Raw genomic sequence first — 22,741 nt, forward strand, 5'->3', positions numbered from 1 at the left:
GGCACCTTGGCTAGTGCCAGGGTACCCACACACTAAGTAACTTGGCACCCAACCTTCATCAGGTGAAGGTGAGACATATAGGTGACTTATAAGTTACTTATGTGTAATGGTAAATGGCTGTGAAATAACGTGGACTTTATTTCACGCAGGCTGCAGTGGCAGGCCTGTGTAAGAATTGTCAGAGCTCACTACGGGTGGCAAAACGAAATGCTGCAGCCCATAGGGATCTCCTGGAGCCCCAATACCCTGGGTACCTCAGTACCATATACAAGGGAATTATATGGGTGTACCAGTATGCCAATGTGAATTGGTAAATTTAGTCACTAGCCTGTAGTGACAAATTTGGAAAGCAGAGAGAGCATAAACATTGAGGTTCTGGTTAGCAGAGCCTCAGTGATACAGTTAGGCACCACACAGGGAACACATACAGGGAACATACTATGAGCACTGGGGCCCTGCCTGCAGGGTCCCTGTGACACAAGGACTAAAACAACATACATACAGTGAAATATGGGGGTAACATGCCAGGCAAGATGGTACTTTCCTACAAGCATTCCCCAGATTCAGGATATTGTTTGGAACCCTATTTATTGCCCACGGGTATTGCAATTTACATCGTCTTGCATACTTCTGCAAAACACAGAAAAAAGATAAGTAGGTTGGCAGAAATTTAAAAGTAAGGAAAGAGAAGTCATGAAATATAGCCCATAAGATCACCTGCATTAGAGATTAACCTATAATGCATGAATTCATTTGGGTGACTGCAGCCCCCTGTAAGAGAAGTCACTGGAATGGCTCTAGCCACGCAAAAACTACAGAAGCCTTTAAAAGAAGAACAGTTTATTGCGAAAAAAAAGCTCCATAGTATACAGTACTGAGGCACCAGAATGGCAGTGCCAGGAACAGTAGGCACTCTTTCCACAAGAGGACAGTCTGATAGGGTACACACATAAGTCTTATGGGATGAAGCCCAATAAAAATCTTTACAAGAATATGGTGCATGGTTAATTTTAGTTCTAGATGTCATATAATCACCAATATAGTTCGATTGGAAAGACAGCTGGAGAGATTAAAATATTATATAGTCCACAGCCAAGTAGCCAGTGTTGTAGTTCATAACAAGCATCATTGGAAAAACAGCCAACCCATGTTTCATCACTGCACTTTGTCAAGCCTAAAAGAACAACTGCCATTATTTGGTAGTTCAAGTCACATGTGCATTTAAAATGGATCATCGTAGGACCAAAACATCACCTTAAAGCACCAAGAATAAAAAAATATATATATTCTGGGAAGACACAGAGCCATAGATATATGAGAACAGTTAAAAATCATGTATCTCAACAATAGGAAAGTGAATGTTCTAAAAAGTACAGGAAGAACAGTATTTTCAAAAATTTAGGGGGTTATTCTAACTTTGGAGGAGTGTTAATCTGTCCCAAAAGTGACGGTAAAGTGACGGATATACCACCAGCCGTATTACGAGTTCCATAGGATATAATGGACTCGTAATACGGCTGGTGGTAAATCCGTCACTTTTCCGTCACTTTTGGGACGGATTAACACCTCCTCCAAAGTTAGAATAACCCCCTTAGTCTCCAAACCACAATCATTTATTTTGAGTGTCAAAAATAATTATGTATACAAATACCTATTAGAACATTAGAATGTTGGGAGCTCCTTTGAAGACAATGGAGTTGCCCAGGGCTAATAATGATTGGTATAAGCCTTCTGCTCCAACACTCAAGTGTTTGTCTTTCGGTTTCTCCCTCTCTAATTTAGAACATTCTGCCTTCAGTGGGTGGAATATTCTAATGGCATTATAGCCAATCTGCCTCGGGCTGAAGTGGTAGTTAAAGGCCCGAGCCCCACATCCGGTTCAGGGTTTTTAACAACTGGTAGAGCCCTCGGCAGGGGGCTTTAAGGCTATATTAGGTTCAGTCTGATTGTATGTAGTAGACTTGATAACTGTTTGAAAGTCCTATTTTTAGTTTAGGGAAAGACATAATGTATATAGCATAATTTTATATATTGTGTGTATGGAGCATGATTTGATTTCCCAGGCGGTAATACTCAGTCATGTTGATGTCACCTAAAAAAATGTTGGTTATACTGGCCAAGAAAATGAAATAGAAAATAGTTAAGTAGTGCCCTGAGTAGGTAAAAGTTGGCCAAGAAAGAATTAGTGGAACCAATAAGTGATCATATTATCCATATTGTATAATTAGTTGTGCCTTCTTCTCTATTTCACTTAGTTGTGAGTTTATTAGATGTTGGGTAAAAACTGATAAACTTCCGGGTGTTGGTAGGCAGGGATTTATTTTAAGGTCAATATTAGAATTGTCAGTGTTTAGATTAGTAATATAGTATTTAGTGGGTAAATCTATGTTGAAAGGCAAAGAAGTTAAAGTGGTGACGGCTTGGCTGAAATGTAGCAAACATTTACGTTTATCAGGGAGATTTGTGGACAGTTAAATGTGTGATAAACACAAAAATGATCCGAATAAGCAGGTGGTTACCCCTTGAAATTATTGTGAGCCATCCTACAAATGGAAGCTATATCCAAACATGGAAGAAGGAGGTCATGTGATTTAGAAAGTTAGAAAAGGGGAGCACTTGGCTGAGATGCAGGGAACCTCTAAGGTTACTACAAGGTGGATGATCGCTGAAAAGTTGCTTCATAATGAGTAAAAACATGGTCCAAGTCAGAAGCCGGTTTATCTTTTAATGGGCCATTGTCTCTGCTGAAACAAAAAGTTTGCTGTGGACCAAAACTAAGGAAAATAGTACAGTGAAAAGAAGAAAAAAGAAAAGGAAAGGATCAGTACAGAACTGATGTTCCGACTATAACTGTTAGTCAAAGGGAGGGATGCTGTTAAAACGTGTTGTTACCAGAAGTGCGTTAAACAGGAAGGTGGAGTCAGAATCAGTTGTGTTTTTTTTGTTCAGTGGCAAACCCTGGATTCCAAATTCGAAAATCACCACCTTAGCTACCAGTCTATATCTGCTCCCATCAAATCCCAGGTTGTATTATGTCATATGTGGCAATGTTTGAGGGGTTAACTGTACAGTTTAATTGATCTCAGAAGGGCGCGTTGCCGACTTTACACTATGGATTGAGTAATAATTAAGACTGATTGGATGTGGTAAAACGTTTTGCAGAAATATTGTGGAACAGATAAATATATTGCTAAACTCAGAACAGCTATTTTCTCAATTCAAAACAACACCATGGGAGAAACTGCGAAATTGCTTTGTGTATACCCTATTCACATAAATGTCTAAAGTTTCTGATGCATAGAATCATGCCTTTGCACTACAATGATTTATATTTTTTTCTTGTACAAAAGTCCCAAGCTTATGCCAGGAAAAGTTACCTAAAGCTTTCCTGCTCCTATACTGTTTGTCCACTGGTCCTCTACAGTGTGGAAAATCTGCAGGTGTAGGATTAGTTTAAACGTCACCTTTCAATTTTTTGTAAGTAAAACATTATTCATGGAACATTCATTTTCCATGAGAAGACTTCTATTAACGCACGTATTAAAATTAATGGTCTTTTAAGGAGTTTCTCACACTTTTAACTCTACACATAATCCTGATTTGTGGGCCCCTCTGTTGACGAATGTCTTAAGGTCACTGATAATCAGGGGGAACCTGGAAACTTGTAAATAGTCAGTCACTGTCCCTATTTATAGAAAAGGAGATGGAAATATGCCCTCTAACTATCGTCCCATTTCCCTACTCGATTCCTCAATGAATATCTTTGATAGGGTTATTTTTGGGAAATTGGAAACTTGGGCAGAAGATAATTCGTTTTTTACGGGTGTGCAATATGGTTCTTGCCCAGGCAGGGGTACAACAGAACAAGCATTACGTTTTTTCCTGATCCTAGGTAATTATGCAAATGCCAGGGGAGGTGCCATTCATACGGCTTTCATTGACCTCTCCTGTGCCTTTGATCTAGTGGACAGGGGAAAACTTTGGGACATTATGCCATCGAACCCCCTCTATTGGCTATTTTGAGAAACCTACATCAAGATAATTATATGAGAGTGTGGTATTTCCAGTTGGGCGACCTGACGCCCCCTATCCCAGTCACCCGCCAGGTGAGGCAGAATTGTATTTGGCCCCTTTTTTATTCCTATGTTATATTAATACTTTGGATTCTTTTTTTCAGTACTTTGGATGTGCCTAAAATTGGCTCGAGATCAATCCCCGTCCTGTTGTATGCAGACGACACAGTCCTCTTAGCCCGTACAGCTAATCGTCACCAGGCACATTTAAATGTTTTTTTAGTTTTATGCAAAGTCTGAACCTCGAGGGCAATAATAATCAATCTTACATTTTAACTTGTGGGCCGAAAAATATCCGCTCAAAAATGTTTTATCTGGATGATGTACCCATCAAAAAAATTAAGCATTTTAGTTACATGGGTAGTTTATTTAATGCAAACCTTTCCTGGGACCACCTCCTATTGCAGAGGGCACAAGCCTTGGAGGCTGGGTGTGAAACATCGTTCAGGTTTGCAAAGAACATAGACCATAAACCCCCAAAAGAACTAGTTCAATTGTATAAAAAGTAAATGTCTTTCTGCGGGTGTGTATGGTACACGAGTCTGGGGGTGTATAGGTCACCAAAATCAGTCTAGGCAATAGAAAAAGGGTTCTTGAGCAGACCATTAGGGCCCCCAGATTGGTCTCTTTGCAATCTATATATTTCTGATGTATCTGGTAGGGTTCCCCAGATTGACTTCGTCTTTTATTTCTCATTGTGAAGTGGGACTGGGGTTCCTGGAAGATTGGGTGGGTCTGGTGCCCATTTTGTTATGGGTTAAGGTCTGGTTCTCCCCGGAGCTGATTTTCACCTGTGAAATCTTGTAGGACTGCATTAAACAAAGTAAGCATCTGGTCATCCCGTGGATCTCTTATGTAAAAACACATTGCGGGATATAAGCGTGAACCATTTATTTGAGACCCTGGAGAATATTAGCTCGAGCGGCAAGGCCCAAGTTAAGGAGCTGTATCTTGCCCACAGGGATAGACTGAGAGCAGCAAAAGTGGCTGATATATCTTCAGTGCAATTGTATATACCGATCTCAACATGCACTGGAATGGAGCACTGTTTGACATGAATAAAGGGGACAGAACACAGGTTTTACCTAACTCAGCTTAATACAATTCACTTTTGGGGTGCTTTTCCAGTTGTGGGCTCATGGTTCCCTTCATTACCCTGCCTCACATGTTATGGGGTCTCTAGACAACCATCTGTTCGCTTTATGCCGTTTTGCACATTGTACTCTTTTTTTAGAAAACAGTTTTCCTGCCCTGTTCTTAGAGAGAAGCGTCCCATAACATATCATGAGGGTTTTATGGCCATATAGTGTTTAGAGTCTCCAAAAATATGTTATGCTGTCCTGAATTTTATAGTACAGGCTTTGAGACTGAGGAGGAAATATGCTTCATGATTTATAAAGGGAGTTGGTGAACCTAATGTTGCACCTAAATGTTCCAATGACCCTAATGTGACGGCCTTTATTTGATTCTAAAAGTTGTGTTGTCATGGAGGACGAAATATGTTCCATTATTTATATGGGGATAAAACACTGCATTTACTATTTAATGTTTCATGTCCCCGATGTATTGATTTTATTTGTCTTAAATGTTGTGCTTTTATGGTCACATAGGAGTCCGAATAAAGTTTATTTGTTTGATTGATTGAGCTCTACTAGTTATCCAGGTATAAGTTTAAAATTGCACGGATATATGAAAGAGGCAATGCATTTTTTGTAAGTGTTCACTTCATTTGTCGTGCCATTTCACTGATACTTCCTAGAAATGCACACTCTCCATTGGTAAGTGTCACCTTGGATGTGAATATCTTCACATCATGCAAATTTTGCTGAATCATAAGGAAAACCTGCAAACGTAAAAATGCATAGATCCTCAGTTTCTAAATCTAGATGCAACATTTATGTGTGTCGTTGCCACATTGGTTTAGGAATTGAGACCCTGAATGATGTTTGGCAACCAAAATGCTAGTCAAACCAGAAGTGTGTAAGCGGCATACGCACCCTCTTAGAGCAAAGGAGAAAACTCCGACAAAAGGGGGAGTGTTTCTCCTGTGGAGAGAAGAAACTCATCATCAGGAAATATCCAAACACAAGGTTAGGAAACAACCTGGGTCAGGATTTCATAGAGCTAAACTGCTGAGAATTCTCTGATGCAATTTCATATAGACATTGCTTTAAAAATAGTCTCTACTTTAGTGGATTCTAGTGCAGCAGGACATTTTAGGAGCGGCAAAGTTGTACAAATGCTACAGATTGAATTAAAAGAAAAAATATTGCAGAACTGGATGTGGCACTAGATGGATGGTAGTTGACAAGTTGAGTAATTGCACACAACAGAGTTAAGAGTAAGATGAAGATAGCTACTGGTTGTGAGCACTTATAATAATATTAACCTAGGAAAGCTGCGGTTAACAGCATATTGTATTCATTCTGTAATAATGTTTTTGTTCAGTGGAAGAATCACAGCATCAGATGATCTGTAAACATTGGTCTTCAGTGGCAGAAGATGTGTGTTAGATGGCTTGTATACATTCAGCAGGAATGTGCCTGCTGTAACAGCCGCAAAGGTACCGATTCCACAGGATTATTTAGGTCCCTTGGAAGTTGGAAAGTTATTCTCGTGTAGAGCATTCTACAGCCCGATTGGTTTAGTATGCGGAGAACTATCATACATGACATAGCCTGTAAGTTAACCAGTAACATAGAGACATTCTAAAAGGATATGTTGAAGAGAATTGGCGAAAGTAATCCAGTCACTCCTAAACCACTGAAGAAGCTATTATATCATTTCTCAAATACATTATATTGGTTTTAACAATAGTTGTAAATCGAAAGTACGGGGAATGATTTTTTGTACAGTATTAGTGTGATATACCCCTAAATGGTCAGAGCAGTCTTCGTCATCCCCAAAAGACATAGGCGATCTTTGCTTTGCCACAATAATGAAAGTATAGCCTATATTTTAATTAAAATACAGGTCGGTGATGAATATAAACTGCATTTAAACCCCAGATTGGCCGTGTTTAACAGCAGATCATGCAGATTGGTCTTTTTGCAATCTATATATTTCCAATGTATCAGATCAAACTTTCACTTTAGTACAAGGTTTGTATGTTTTTAGATAATACCTTAAACTGAAAAGGTCTTTCAAGCTGAGTTGATTGGTCTTTTTTAGGTATGTTTTTTCTATTGTTGTCAACTAGTCCTTGGTTTAAAAGTTTTATGGATGTTCATATAGTACGAGACAAACGTTTCGGAGGTTATTAATGTTTATGAATATGAAAATGCTATAGAGTGCATTATTATCCAATAAGGGCCTTGTGGCGCTAGACAGCGAACTTGCCTTCGAGCTGCATAACAGCTTAGTGAGAGGAAGTGAAAAGGCGGGTCTTTAGTTCCTTGTGAAAAGTGAGGTGACTACCAATAAGAAGATGAGGAGTTCAGGGTTTGTCAGAACGAAATTAGGCAAACATTTGGAATGAATTCGGAAAACTATTAGGAGCTGCTGGGAAGCAGATCTGAGGAGGAGTTGGTTTATGTATTGAACAACCCATTTTTGAATAAATCGTGGACCAAAAACGAAGGAAAGCATGGTGAACATGGCAAGAATCTTTGAACTTAATTCTACTTAGAATAAGAAACTTGTGTAGGGGAACAAAAGGCGGGGGAGGTAAACAAGAGTAACAGGGGACCCGAAACATGACTCGGACCGCTGTATGCTGGAAGGCCGAAGTAGATGGAATTGTAATAACTCAGCTGCGACAAAATGACTACATGGACAAAAATTTGTCGAGCAGGTTGTGGAAGGGATTTTGTAATTTTGCGAAGCAGTTTCAAGTGATAGAAGCAGAACAAAGAACCACTGCTGATCTGGGAGGGCAGAAAGAGTAAATAATCGAAGTGGAAACTGAGATTTCTGACTAAATACACTGGAGTGGGTAAGGGGGGCATATGACGGGGCCTCTTGTCAGGTGACAATATTGTGGTGTTTTTTAGCAACAATTGGGATCTAATTTTTGTCAGGATTGACTTTCAAGGATTTATGTTGCATTCCCATGACCTCCTCTGAAACACAAGAAACTAGGTTAGCGTGGGACAAACGCAAGAGGAGTCAAGGTGGAACATGATTTGTTTATTGTCTGTGTAAGTCATGAAAGAAAGGTCAAAAGTTCAAGTAAGAGCAGACGCAAGAGTGACTTAAATGTTGTACAGGGTAGGGATAAGAAAAGAGCCATGGAGGGACACCATGAGTGACTGACATAATGGAGGATCGGAAAAGGGGGGTGGGTGATTATAAGAAATTGGGTTGTTGGTTGGCTGGAGTGTGAAACCTGATCAAACAGCCACCACAATGTGTGTCAGAGTGAGGCACAAGCCTACTCAAATTAACCTGTGCTGAATCCTCTGACAGGTTGGCACAGAGCAGTCAGGCTTAACTTAGAGCTAATGTGTAAAGTATTTGTGCAACACTTCAACTGTAATAATGTGAAAAACACCACACAAAAAGGAGCCCCTGCCAAGTTACAGAAATAGAATGATTTTTAATAAATAAAACTAGACCAAAACAGCAAAAATCCAATCAGTAGAACTAGTCTGGCAGGGCTGTGTGCTCCACAGACTCCATCATCCACACTTTTTTGCCCGACTGAAACTTAACCAGAATGGCCTTCTGGTCATACCACCATTTTATGACCTCTTGGCTAGCTTCTAGATTTTCTTTGGCTTTCTTCCAGAAGCTCTTCATCTGGGTACAAAGTGCCAGTATGTAGATGACCACACCCTGGAGGGAATCCCCTGGAGCTTGCTCCCAGCTCTTCTTCACCAGATTAAGAGGTGCTATAGAAGTTCGAAGGGGTTGAAGCCAAACCCTTTCTGCAGTACCCTTCTGCAGGCAAACAAAAGGCATGGCGGAAGGACACTCCACACCGCCTCAAGGGCTGTGACATGCTCATAACCATGCCTTTAAGGGTCTTGTTGAACCTCCCAACAAACCCATTAGTTTTTGGAGATGATAACGTTTCCAGAACTTATAGGTTACCCCACGCTCCTTCCACGTGGACTTCAGGTACTCAGACATGAAATTGCTACCTTGGTCAGGTACGACATTTTTGGGGAACCCAACATGGATAAATATCCCCATCAGTGCCTTGGCCACTGCTGGTGCAGTCACTAACATTAAAGGTATAGCCTGCGGTACCGGGTGGCATGGTTCACCAAGACCAGGATGAAGCTGTTGCCAAGGGCTGTCTTAGGGTCCAAAGGCCCAACAGTGTTGATGCCCACCCATTCAGAGGGAGTGCCAATGACAGGGAATGGTTGCAGGAGAGCCTTGAGCTTTCCTCTTGACTTACCACTGGCCTAATAGGTAAGTCATGACCTGCAGAACTTGTCTGAGACCATCCTCATCAGGAACCGTGGGAGTTTAAGGAGCGTGTTTCCAGGCACCCTCCACCTTGTACTTTGTGCAAAAAAGACTAGGTATGGGGTCTGAAGATGAAGTGATTGTGTACAAGGAGATTATCCTTCAAATATTTTATTCGTATTTTTTTTTTTTAAACTGGCCAATACGTTTCACGACATCAGAGTCACTTCTTCAATGCCAAATCATTAACCATTGCTATAATAGAAACACAGGTAAAACAATGAGGCAAATACCCTCTAACCCTTATGACCAGGGTAATAAATGTAGTAGCGTTAAAGGTCAGGGCAAGGGGGAACTAACCTGGACTTCCGCTGGATACAAAAGACTTAAGAAATTCTCTGTGTACCATAAATGGAATACAAACAGAAATGTATTACTCCATGTATAACTTTGATCATTTTAGTCCAGACATTTTTCATGTAAATATAGATTGAACATGTGATTCTGTTCGCGAAAGAGTATTATATTTTACATTCGTCTTGGTAGGTGCTCCTAAAAAACAGTGAAAGTGCTGTAGTGCGGGTAAGTGAAGGTGATATATACAGTCAGTGCAGAGTGTGGTATAAAGAAAATTATAAACTTCGAGTGGCTCCTTCAATCCAGGAATCCCTGAAGTTTCACAAAAATTCCTTTGTGAATGTCTCATCCACTCTTTGGAGATGTGTCGACGTTTCAACCCCGTATTTAAGGTGAGTCAAGAGGTCATCATCAGGACAAGGATAACAGACTTGGTAGCACCTACGGGTGGTAAAAATCACTGTGTTAATGGGGGTATGGTGAATCTGTGTACATAATAGAATTAATGTACATCATGAAAACCTCACCTGGATTCCAGTGTAAAGAACCAATCAGTAGGTCAAGGACATCTTCCAGCTGAAAAATTATTTACATTGTTCAGTATGCTAGATAATCGCAAGGATTGGTCTGTACGGAAAATCAATAAATAAATAAAAGGACTTACAATATATGGAATAGTCCCTACGCTTGTCTGTAGTCGTAGTATCAAGGAGCACCAATGATCGCTAGTATCTGGTGCTCAAGAGACTTCTAAACAGAGAAGTATTTATTGGTTAATTAGGAGTCCAGGGATGGCAAAGGACTGAATGCTCGAGAAGATGGAGATTAATCCATTAAAATAGACCACTTGCAGGCAGTGGAATGGTCTAGGTTTGTGGGGTGGTTCAAAACATCCAGAGGCTATAAATTGCCAAGGAGCGCTGTGTTTTCAGGGGCTCGACTGATCTATAATGCAGAGAGTGTTCGTTAGTGAAGCTATTCACATCTCTAGGGAAGGGAGGCATACCTCCAGAAGGGCAGAACCACTTACTTGTAAGGTAGGGCTGCTGCCGAAGCAGACACCATGCGGTCATAAATCCGGCCGGTGAATCGATAAACCTGGGTCGGAGCGACTCCTGGGTACATCCGCGATCAATCATGAAAACGCTGCACGTATTGTGGACATTTCGCCTTAAAAATGCTCTGCCTCCATATCGGAGCGAGCATGTACAACAGTGATTGGTTCAGGCTTTGACCAATCACCGGGTGGGATATACAGCCCCAGCCCAGCGGTACGCAGGAAGCGTCCAGCCGCCTGTGGACCCAGAAGGGAAGATTTCCTTTCTGGTCCGCTCAACCCGTAGAGGTTGAGGACCACTAAGTCTGTAAATCGGCATGGTACGTGCGTGCGAGTTCTGAGTGTAGTGATGGGACGCACGGTGAGGCCATGGCCGAAGGCAACTTCAAAACACGCTAACCGTCATAGCTAAAATCAGGTCGATGTCTGTGATAAAAACTAGAACAGCAGTCTGGTTGGATTAGCAGTGTAGGCACACAGGATCCCTGGGCAGTAGTGGATCGTGGGCATAACAGTGATGATCGACTGTAATAATAAATCGGTAAACGTAATTCCAGACTATGTCTGTCTGGTAGTGTTAATGATGCACGCACACCCAACTGAAGAGTCACAAATGGTATAAATGGTGGGCATAACGGTGACAATCAGTTCCAATTATATATCGGTGAATGCAAAACAGACTATGTAGATAATGGACGATTATACACAAGGGCCCTTAATGTAAAAGTATATGCCTCCGTGAGGGGCACAAATGGTTTAATAAAGTAGTCTAAGTACTGGCATATGGGTTCTAATATAGACCCACAACCGGAGACAATAGGTCTGCCTGATGGACAGTATACATTAAATTGCTTTGGGAATCATTACAAATATTAAAATTGCTTTCAGAAGAACAGTGTTCAATACCACTCCTGTTGATGTGGCCATGGAGTAGATGCTTACTTGTATACATGTCAGGGTGACACTGTTTTTCTGAAAGCAATTTTAATATTTATAATGCTTCCCAAAGCATTTTAATGTATACTGTTTCTCTTCTCTACAATAAGGGCCAATTTGTACAAATGTCATCATGACATGCATCGATAGAAGTTGTATTCCCTTGACAGCATCCTTAATATGTATATTGCTGCTCTATGCATTGTTATTATACTGCTTCCCTTCTTTACATTAAGGGCCCTTGTGTATAATCGTCCATTATCTACATAGTCTGTTTTACATTCACCGATATATAATTGGAATTGATTGTCACCGTTATGCCCACCATTTATACCATTTGTGACTCTTCAATTGGGTGTGCGTGCATCATTAACACCACCAGACACACATAGGGGGTCATTTCAACCTCAGCGGTCTTTTCACAAGACCGCAGAGGTACCGCCGTGCTGAAGACCGCCAGTGGTGGCGGTTTTCCACTCGGCGAATTATGACTGCTGGCAGCCCTCCGTCCTTTTCCTGATAGAGAGCCGCCAGCAGCCATACTGGCGGTCGGCGAGGAAGTGGAGGTTGCTCCACCTCCACCGCCCCATCAACAGAACACCACCCATCGAATCACGTTACGTGATTTGGCGTGGCGGTGTTCTGGTGAAGGGGTGCTGGCGGTGGAGCAGCCCCCATGGATCCCGTCCCCTCCCGGAGGATCAAGGGACCAGGTAAGTTGATCGTCCGTTAGGGGAGGGGGATGGGGGGTGTTGTGTGTTGTGTGCATGCATGGGGGTGTGCGTGTGAGTATGAAGAGGGGGGGTGTGAGTGCGTGTATGCATGCGGGGGTGTAGTGTGTTTGGAAATGTGTGCATGTCTGCCTGTATGTATGTCTGTATGGATGTGTGCGGGTATGTCTGAATGTGGGTGTGCGTGTATGACTTTGTGTGTGTCTGTTGGCATGTTTGTTTGGGTATGTGTGTTGGTGGTGTCTGTATGCGTGTCCGGTGTGTGTCTGTGTAGTGATGTCGGGGTAGAGGTGGGGAGGGGGGTCCTGCCACCTTTGGGGGGTGGCAGGGGGGTGGGGGGTGTCGGGGAAGGACTGGGGGTGGGGGTGGGGGTGGGGTTGGGGGGTGGGGGAGACCCCTATCAGTGCCAGGGAAGGGATTCCCTGGAACTGATAGTGCTTACCGCCATGGATTTCATGGCGGTGTCCAACCCCATGAAATCCATGGCAGTCAGCCGGGTCATGATACTGCCGGCGGTCTTGTGACGGCCGCCGGGCTGGAGACCTAAGTCTCCAGCCCAGCGGTCGGTTCGGAGAAGTGGCGGATGACCAAGGCGGTAACCGCCATGGTCATGATTCAATTTTTTTTACCGCCAGGGTCGTAGTGAGGGCCATAGTCTGGAATTACGTTTACCGATTTATTTATTATTACAGTCGATCATCACTGTTATGCCCAAAATCCACTACTGCCCAGGGATCGTGTTTGCCTACACCGCTAATCCAACCAGACTGCTGTTCTAGTTTTTATCACAGACATCGACCTGATGTTAGCTATGACGGTTAGCGTGTTTTGAAGTTCCCTTCGGCCACGGCCTCACCGTGCGTCCCATCACTACACTCGGAACTCGCATGCACGTACCGTGCCGATTTACAGACTTAGTGGTCCTCAACTTCTACGGGTTGAGCGGACCAGAAAGGGAACCTTCCCTTCTGGGTCCGCAGGCGGCTGGACGCTTCCTGCGTACCGCCGCGCTTGGGCTGTATATCCCCCCGGTGATTGGTCGAAGCCTGAACCAATCACTGTTCTACATGCTCACTCCAATATGGAGGCAGAGCATTTTTAAGGCGAAACGTCCGCAATACGGGCAGCGTTTTCATGATTGATCGCAGATGTACCCAGGAGTCGCTCCGACCCGGGTTTATCGATTCACTGGCCGGATTTATGACTGCATGCTGACTGCTTCGGCAGCAGCCCTACCTTACAAGTAAGTGGTTCTGCCCTTCTGGAGGTATCCCTCCCTTCCCTAGAGATGTGAGTAGCTTCACTAACGAACACTCTCTGCCTTATAGATCAGTCGAGTCCCTGAAAACACGGCGCTCCTTGGCAATTTATAGCCTCTGGATGTTTTGAACCACCCCACAATCCTAGACCATTCCACTACCTGTAAGTGGTCTATTTTAATGGATTAATCTCCATCTACTCGAGCATTCAGTACTTTGCCATCCCTGGACACCTAATTAACCAATAAATACTTCTCTTTTTAGAAGTCTCTTGAGCACCAGATACTAGCGATCATTGGTGCTCCTTGATACTACCACTACAGAGAAGCGTAGATCCACAGACCTGGGACTATTCCATATCTTGTAAGTCCTTTTATTTATTCATTGATTTTCCGTACAGACCAATCCTTGTGATTATCTAGCATAATGAACAATGTAAATCATTTTTCAGCTGGAAGATGTCCTTGACCTACTGATTGGTTCTTTACACTGGAATCCAGGTGAGGTTTCCATGATGTACATTAATTCTATTATGTACACAGATTCACCATACCCCCATTAACACAGTGGTTTTTACCACCCATAGGTGCTACAAAGTCTGTTATCCTTATCCTGATGATGACCTCTTGACTCACCTTAAATACGGGGTCGAAACTTTGACCCATCTCCAAAGAGTGGATGAGACTTTCACAAAGGAATTTTTGTGAAACTTCAGGGCCTCCTGGATTGAAGGAGCCACTCGAACTTCATAATTTTCTTTATACCACACTCTGCACTGACTGTATATATCACCTTCACTTACCCGCACTTCAGCACTTTCACTGTTTTTTAGGAGCACCTACCAAGACGAATGTAAAATATAATACTCTTTCACGAACAGAATCACATGTTCAATATATATTTACATGAAAAATGTCTGGACTAATATGATCAAAGTTATACATGGAGTAATACATTTCTGTTTGTATTACATTTATGGTACACAGAGAATTTCTTAAGTCTTTTGTATCCTGCGGAAGTCTAGGTTACTTCCCCCTTGCACTGACCTTTAACGCTACTACATAATAGAAACACAGTCACAGAGGTTTTTCACTAACTTTCTCTGTTAATCCTCAAATGAATACATAACAAAATGGTCACAAAGTGAAGTATACTTAATGTATTAAGGTGTTTGGGAATTGATGTGAAATTATTTTTATATCAATCTCTCTCCTTGAGTTTACAGCAGCATGATGACCAAAGCAATATCATCTTGGACAAACGTGTTCCTACAGCCTTTCCTTTCAGACTCCATTCACCCCAGTAAGATTGTCTCATAGTTCGCTTTACTATTCCTCTCACTCTGCAGTCAGAGAAAGAAAAGAAAACACAAATCTCCATTTTAAAAGATTAAGCATCGGTTTGTCAGAAGATATAGCCTGACATAAGAAAATTATAGGAATCTTTATTGCTAATTCACCTTCTGGTAATTTTGGAGGTGCTACAGCACCCCACCCCTCCTTTCAGGACCTATGTTCAGGATCTTCTTTGGTATGTGTGAACTACTGGGACTGTTGGCTGTGTACATTGGGGAAACAAAGCATGATAGTAACCTTACATTTTGCTAAGAGCAACTGTCCATTATTGAATCTCACGCTGACTGATGTCATAAATTGGAAAGCACAGCATGGCTATTTGCAGTGGTTCTGGAGCAATTTTCGGATAGGTTGCTAGCCAGAGGCTTCAGGTAAGTGCAACTATTAGGGTTCTCAAAAGCCTGTTGTTACTGAACCAGTGTGTTCAGTGAATTAGCAAAAACTTTAACGATTAATAAATAAGACTGCCTTCAGCTATGCATGCACACATAGGTAAAACAAATGTGTAGTTTTTTCACCATAATTAAAATGTTGAGTGAGGGTATAGGTTAGTTAAAGGCAATGTATCTGTTATTTGTTCAGGTTATTTTGTTTATTGTGTAGACAAGGCAGAGATCAATAGCAGGAAGACGACCCAAGTGACCAAACCTAGGCTTCTCCTTGACTAACGTAGAACAGATTCCCTATCACCATTCTCTGGCACCCACTGATTTACCAAGATTATTTCTCGGATCTCCAGCCTGAATTGCTGAAACAGCAGCTTAAACTATGCAACAATGCTCAATTCAATTAAAAGTTAAAACTGTCTTGAAAAGGCCCATGCATGTGCACCATAGAGGACGAATCATGTTTTGGCTGGTCCTGTCTCACAAACCTTTATGTGATGTAAAAATGATGGCCAAATACCAAGGATTGCAAAAAAGAAAATACTAAATAGAAAAAGAAAAAGGAAGTTATTTGTCCCTTTTCTCATCTAAACACAATTACATGAAAATAAATGGAAAGATATCATGTAAATTGCCTTTGGCTAACCTATACCATCATTGTTTGTTCATATATGCATACATTTATAGTTAGGACCTAGTTTCAATAGAAAAAGTGTTTTTTTATTTTGCTAATAACCTACATGCTGTTTGATCAATCTTCACAAAATTTTCCCAAATAATATGGCACTCACTTCAGATGCTGCCTGAAAAGTTTTGGGGTCATCCATCAAGCAGGGGCTGAGAAAAAAGAGGGTCCCAAAAGGCTTTTTCCCCCCCATACACTTTTTCATCAGGAATTTGAACAGGAATAGCACCCGAACCACTGGATGGAATTACACCAAATTTGGCAGAAAGGTATCTCTTGGTCCAGAAAGTGACCTTTTTGTTATTTGGTGTAAATCCATATAGTAGTTTTTGAGAAATTAAATAAAACCCAAATTTGTATATAAAGGGGCACAAAGGTCCCGCAAACCCTCCTGATCTCATGCTGAGATCTGATTGGCTGACAATACTTCAACAAGGAAGTGTTGGCAGCCATGTTGGGACTCCGCTTCAGCCAAGTTCCAGAAAAAAGATTGAAAAAAGAAAAGGGGCAAGGGTAGGTACACTCTGACCCCTTACTCTGGTGCTGGGTTCCCAGAGGGACCAACCCCTCCCCCGAGCAAAAAAGAACTTAAAAAAAAAAATATTCATCAGGAGTCACGGCTGATCCACGGGTTTTCCTAAAATGAAAAATAACGCCTGTTTAAATGAAGCTGCTGGGTGGGCCAGGTCCTGGGGGCATTGAAACTTTAAAGGTGGGCCTGCACCCCAGCCTCGGGGACCACCACCTCCCCGGGCTAACATCTAATTAACTGCAGGGGCACCAGGACCCCTGCAACCCCAGGGACCGCCACCTCCCTAAGGCTATCATGGAATTAAATATGGGGGGGTCGCCTGCCCCCCACCCCACAGCCCTGGGGACCACCACCTCCCCAGAGTCGAAACAGAATCAAATGCAGGGGGGGGGCATCTGTCCCACCCCCACATCCCCAGGAACCGCCACCTCCCTGGGGCAGAATATGTAAGGAAATGCTGGGGGGCACGTGGCCCCCACTGCAGCTCCGGGGACCGCCACTTCCCCAGGGCTAAATTTACATAAGATAGGGAGTCCATTGCAGACTCCTTGTCCCAGGGGCCACCACCTCCCTAGGGCAATTTGAAATATTGTAGGGGTGCCACACCGGGACATAGCTGTTTGCTCTGACATGGCAGGAGCTTTGACAGCTTCTGCCAAGTCAGAGCAAACATGCGGCTTTCTGCAAGCAAGAGCTGTCAAACAGTTCCTACTTGCAGAAAGCAGAGTTTTATCTGTTTCTGTGCACGCAAACATGCTTGCAGGAAAACAGATGAAAACATTGCTCCTTCAAGGAGAGAGCTGCTATTCAAAGCAATGTCGGCTCCTGCAGGACGTGGGGAGCTAGCTAGGACTGCGGGGGCCTTGAGGCTCCCCTGCGTCCTGTCACACTCTCTCTCTCTGTCTCTCTCTCTCACTCTCGCTCTCGTTCTCTCTTCCATCCTATAATGGGATGGAGAAGAGAGAGGGAGATTGTTATTGCAATTGTCTCTCTATACAATGACTTCAGAGAGCCAGGCTAGTAAGATGTTTGGTAAGAATGTTTTAGTCAAGTTTTGATGGACAGGAGACTATGGTCACTTCTAGCCTAATGATAAAGCTCTGGGACTGGCACTCAGTAGGCTGAAAGTTCAAATCTTTGTATCTCATGGCGGTGTTTCTGTTTATTTTCCCGTGTTTTGACAGTTAAACATTCCTAGTGATGTGATATTGAAGCCTTTTTCCACTCAAAGGTTTTGGGTTCAATATCATAGCTTAGTTTGGTAACCCATGCTAAGGAGTCACTTTTAGCCTAGTGGTTAAGGTCTCAGACCCATACACTGAAGGTTGAGGGTTCAAGGGTATGTGTATTTGTGGTCATGTCCCTGGCCAAAATTGCCTGGGGTAGGGGGGATCAACCCCCCCCCAAAAAAAAAAGTATATGGCCAAGCCCTTGGGGATGGGGTCTCTGGGGCTGCAATTGGCCGAGGAGGGGGGCCACATGGACCTGCGGCCAGCTGGGTGGTTGGGGGGGTGGCCGCAGACCAGGCCCTGCGACCAACACCGTTGTCCACAGCCAAAGGCCGTGCTTGGCGGTGGTTGGATTAACTTCTAGTAAGGAAAATAACTTTACTTAAAAAAAAAAAAACATAGAAATTCACTGAAAAAAACAAAAGTTACAGGGACTCTATAGTTATGAAATAGAATAAAAAAACTCTTAGAAATTCACTTAAAAAACCAAAGGTTTCAGGGACGTTATAATTAGGCCCACATTTTAAACGTGCAAAAATGCGAGCCTAACTATAACGTCCCAGTAACCTTTGTTTTTTCAAGTGAATTTCTATGTTTTTAAAATTTTATTTCCTGACTATAGCGTCCCTGTAACCTTTGGGTTTTTCAGTGAATTTCTATGTTTTTTAACGTAATTTTAATTACTTTACGTTTACCCAACCATCGCCGCTCACAGCGGTTGACCACAGGCCAAGCCCTGAGACCTGCGGCCTGGCCCAGAGGCCAACCCCCCATGAGCACCCATCCTTGCAACGTGCACATCATTTGCCGTGCACAGCAGAGGTTGCATGCAAGACCTGGCCGGCAGCCAACCCCTCTCACCAGCTAACCCTATGCTGCGCAAAGCCCTTTGACTGTGCGCGACAGGAGTTGGCTGCGGCCTCTCTGGGTGTGAGAATAGGTGTGAGAGGGTGTATCTGGGTGGGGGTGAGAGCAGCTGTGAGAGTCTCTGTCTGGGTGTAAGAGTACATACATCAGTGTTTTAGTGGGTGTGTCAGTGTGTGTGCAGGTCTGTGAGTGGGTGCATGAGTGGGCCTGTGAGTGGGTGCGTGAGGGTCTGACTAGGGCTGTGAGTGGATGCACGAGGGTCTGAGTGGGTCTGTGAGTGGATGCGTAAGTGTCTGAGTGGGTGTGTGAGTGGGAGAAATAGAGTGAAAGAGAGAAAGAGTGAGAGCGTGAGAGATAGAGATAGAGAGTTTTTTAGGCTATGGTGTATGATGTACGTAGAATGAGATATTTCTGCACAACTTATAAAAAAACATTATTTGCCATTTAAAAATAGTAATATCACCTTTGAGTATGAGCCTTACACATTTGCAGTTGAAAAAAATTAAAGGAGGGAAATGACTCTGGATACAACTGGAGTCAAATCCTCAACTCACAGTGTGAAGGTCTCTAACCTTCACCATTTGGATATTTTTTTTATGGCCGTTTCATTGCCGTTTATGGGCATTCTGAGACCACAGGGGGAGCATCAAGGCCTCCCACATGGTGCCTGCTGATTTTTTATTATTTAAAAAATATATTTTTTGCCCTTTGTGGGCTATCTGGGACCGCGGGGGAGCCTCATGGCCTCCTCCACGGTCACAGCTGGCTACCGCCTCCTGAGTGAGCTGGCATTCCTCAAGCAAAGAAGTAGCTGCTTTAAGTACCCCCCCTGTGGTCGCTGGAGCAATGTTTTTATCTGTCTTCCCTGCACGCATATTTGTGTGCAGGGAAAACAGATGAAAAATCTGCTTTCTGGCAGCCAAACCTGTTTGACAGGTCCTGCTGTCAAAAAGCAGAGTTATGTTTGCTGTGACTTGGCTGCAGCCAAGCCACAGCAGCCAGCTATGTCCCAGGGGCGGGCACCCAGGTACATAGCAGAAGCTGGCCCTTCGATTGTGGCGGTCCCCAAGGCCATCAGTGGCTCCTCGAGGGGGCTGCGTGGCCCCCCTCCAATGTGAAAGTAGCCAAAGGGTGGTGGTTGTCCCCAGGGCTTCGGGGGTCCAGAATTAACCCCCTTTCTTTTTTTAGGATTTGCCCCCGGGAGGTGGTGATCCCCGGGGGGGGAAGAAGGGGTGGTCTCTCGCCCACCTGTACCAAATCTATTTAATGCCCTGGGGAGGTGGTGGTGCCTGGGGCTGCAGGGGGGCCACACGCCCCCTCCCTACCAAATCTAGTCAATGCCCCGGGGATGTGGGGGTTCTTGGGGCTGTGAGGGGCAGTGTGGACCCCTTATTGATATTGCTTAAAGCACTGGAGACGTGGTGGTCCCCGGGGCTATGGAGGAGGCCAATGGGCCTCCCTCACACTATTTAAATAGAGCCTGGGAGGTTGTGGTCCTTGGGGCGCGGGAGCCACGGATCCTGCACATATTTTCTGCATCACTCAGAGCAGGTGGCCAACGAGTCCCAAGAAGGCTGCCACCACTTCCTTGTTGAGGTGTTGTCAGCCAATCCGATCTCAGAAGGAGATTGGGAGGGGTCACAAATCCTTCACATCCCTATATATGCATATTTGGATTCCCGTAAATGTCTTAAAAACAACTGAATAGATTTACACCAAATAACAAAAAAGGCTTTTCCTGGACCAAGTTCTGCCTTCTAGCCAAATTTGGTGTAATTCCGTCCAGTGTTTTTTGTGCTATCGCTGTTCAATTTTTCCTATGGGACTTTACATTGGAAACACTCTGAATTTCAACACCCCCCCTTTATCTCGGCCCCCACTTCACAGATCACTCCAAAACTTTCCAGACAGGAGCTCACGTGACTGTCAAATTGTTTTGGAAATTTTTGTGAAGCTTCGTCAAATGACGCTAAAGATATAGGCAAGCAAAAAGCAGCTTTTTCTATGGAAACTGGGTCCTAACTACTAACTACCTAGTGACAATCGCCACTAGGTTATAATGAGCTTTATGTTTAAAATTTAGACCTAAAAAAAGCACTTTTTTACACTGGTGCCTTTCAAGTAAACATTGATATACATCACATGCACATGTGCAGTAGTTGTTAAACTTTTTTATATGTGCTCTCCTTAATTACTATTGACCTTTCACAGAATTAGAACATACAGCTCATCCTGTATGAAAAGAAAACCTATTGAAATGCTTCTTTCTATTCCGCCTCCAGGTCTGGGTGTGTTGCAGCACCTACGAAACCTCTAGTTCCATCTGCCCCGTTTTCCTTGAAAGCATGGATCACAGAAACGTTGTTTTTTTTAAAACTATGAAGTCTGTTAACCAATAACGTGTCTGTGGGATGTTTAACTTTTCCAGATGGATTTCGACTAAACTCATGGTAAAATAGATGCAGTCTTTCACCCAGGAGACACTTATACCCCTTGGTTCGGCCCCCCCCACCCAATGGGGTGGAGGGATATAGCTGGACCATGGGCCTTAGTGGAGGCCATCCCCCAGGGAGCAGAACTCGGACTTGGTAGGTGGAAGGGAGGGAGATAGGACAGGCAAGAAAGGTTACTGGTTAAGGAATGGGACACGGGGTCCAGCCCAGTCATAAATTTAGCTATATGAATGTTGCATGGAAGGTATTTAACTGTGGGCGCCTGGCATGGGGCCCTCTTTCTCTGCAAGCTAAAGACACATAGGCGGTCATTCTGACCCTGGCGGTTGAAAACCGCCAGGGCAGAGTGCCGCGGAAGCACCGCCAACAGGCTGGCGGTGCTTCATGGGCAATTCTGACCGCGGCGGTAAAGCCGCGGTCAGAAAAGGGCAACCGGCGGTTTCCCGCCGGTTTACCCCTGCCCCAAAGAATCCTCCATGGCGGCGCTGCTCGCAGCACCGCCATGGGGATTCCGACCCCCTTCCCGCCATCCTGGTCCTGGCAGTAAAAACCGCCAGGAACAGGATGGCGGGAACGGGTGTCGTGGGGCCCCTGGGGGCCCCATAATGATTTTCAGTGTCTGCCTAGCAGACACTGAAAATCGCGACAGGTGCCACTGCACCCGTCGCACACCAGCAACTCCGCCGGCTCCATTCGGAGCCGGCTTCATCGTTGCTGGGGCTTTCCCGCTGGGCGGGCGGGCGGCCTTTTGGCAGTCACCCGCCCGCCCAGCGGGAAAGTCAGAATGACCGCCGCGGTCATTTGACCGCAGTGCGGTCTTCTGGCGGTCTCCGCCCAGCGGGTGGCGCCCGCCGCCCGCCGCCCGCCGGGGTCGGAATGACCCCCATATTGTTCCTAGAAACCCTACCCGGTCGGCTACGGTGGGGGGGTATCCCTTGGCCCTCTTCTTGCTCGGGTGGCTGTGCAAGGCACCTCACCGGGGGTTTGGGGTGGAGGGAGTTGGGAGATAATGAACGCTCTCCGCTCCTTCTTCCCCCTTCCCCAGTGCGCCACATCGGTGCAAGGTGGGTCAAGGGGAGTGAGGTAAGGCATATGATATGGTTCTTTGGGAGAGGCAGAAAGAGTAGTAGTTTGTACAAAAAACAAAAAAAAACAACAACAAAAACATTTCTCAACTCCAAGCATGGGAATAAGTCACAGTGCGGCGAAACAAGTGCGAAAAGGTATAATGTGTATTGGGGATTCAAAACCTTATGCCTGTGGTGAAATGGGGAGGGATGGAGTTGCCTCTCAGGCAGCCTCAGGTTGTCATCATTGTTCTAAGTAGGAGGGTACAGTATAGCGGATTAAACGTTTAACAAGAGATGTTTTGGAAGAAGAATTTTCACAGATGGAATTTAAAGACTATCACAAAATAAAATAAAAAATAAATAAATAAAAGGGGAACATTGGCAGGTACCTGG

General features: G+C 44.1%; 1 long non-coding RNA gene across 1 annotated transcript in view; it reads left to right on the forward strand.

Annotated features, from left to right (window-relative positions):
* The window catches only part of LOC138283372 (uncharacterized), a 100,060-nt gene that overhangs the window by 75,701 nt on the left and 1,618 nt on the right, over positions 1-22,741 (forward strand). The gene's annotated exons all lie outside the window — the stretch shown is intronic.

This window comes from Pleurodeles waltl, chromosome 3_1 (assembly GCF_031143425.1).
Source record: "Pleurodeles waltl isolate 20211129_DDA chromosome 3_1, aPleWal1.hap1.20221129, whole genome shotgun sequence".
Taxonomy (NCBI): Eukaryota; Metazoa; Chordata; class Amphibia; order Caudata; family Salamandridae; genus Pleurodeles; species Pleurodeles waltl.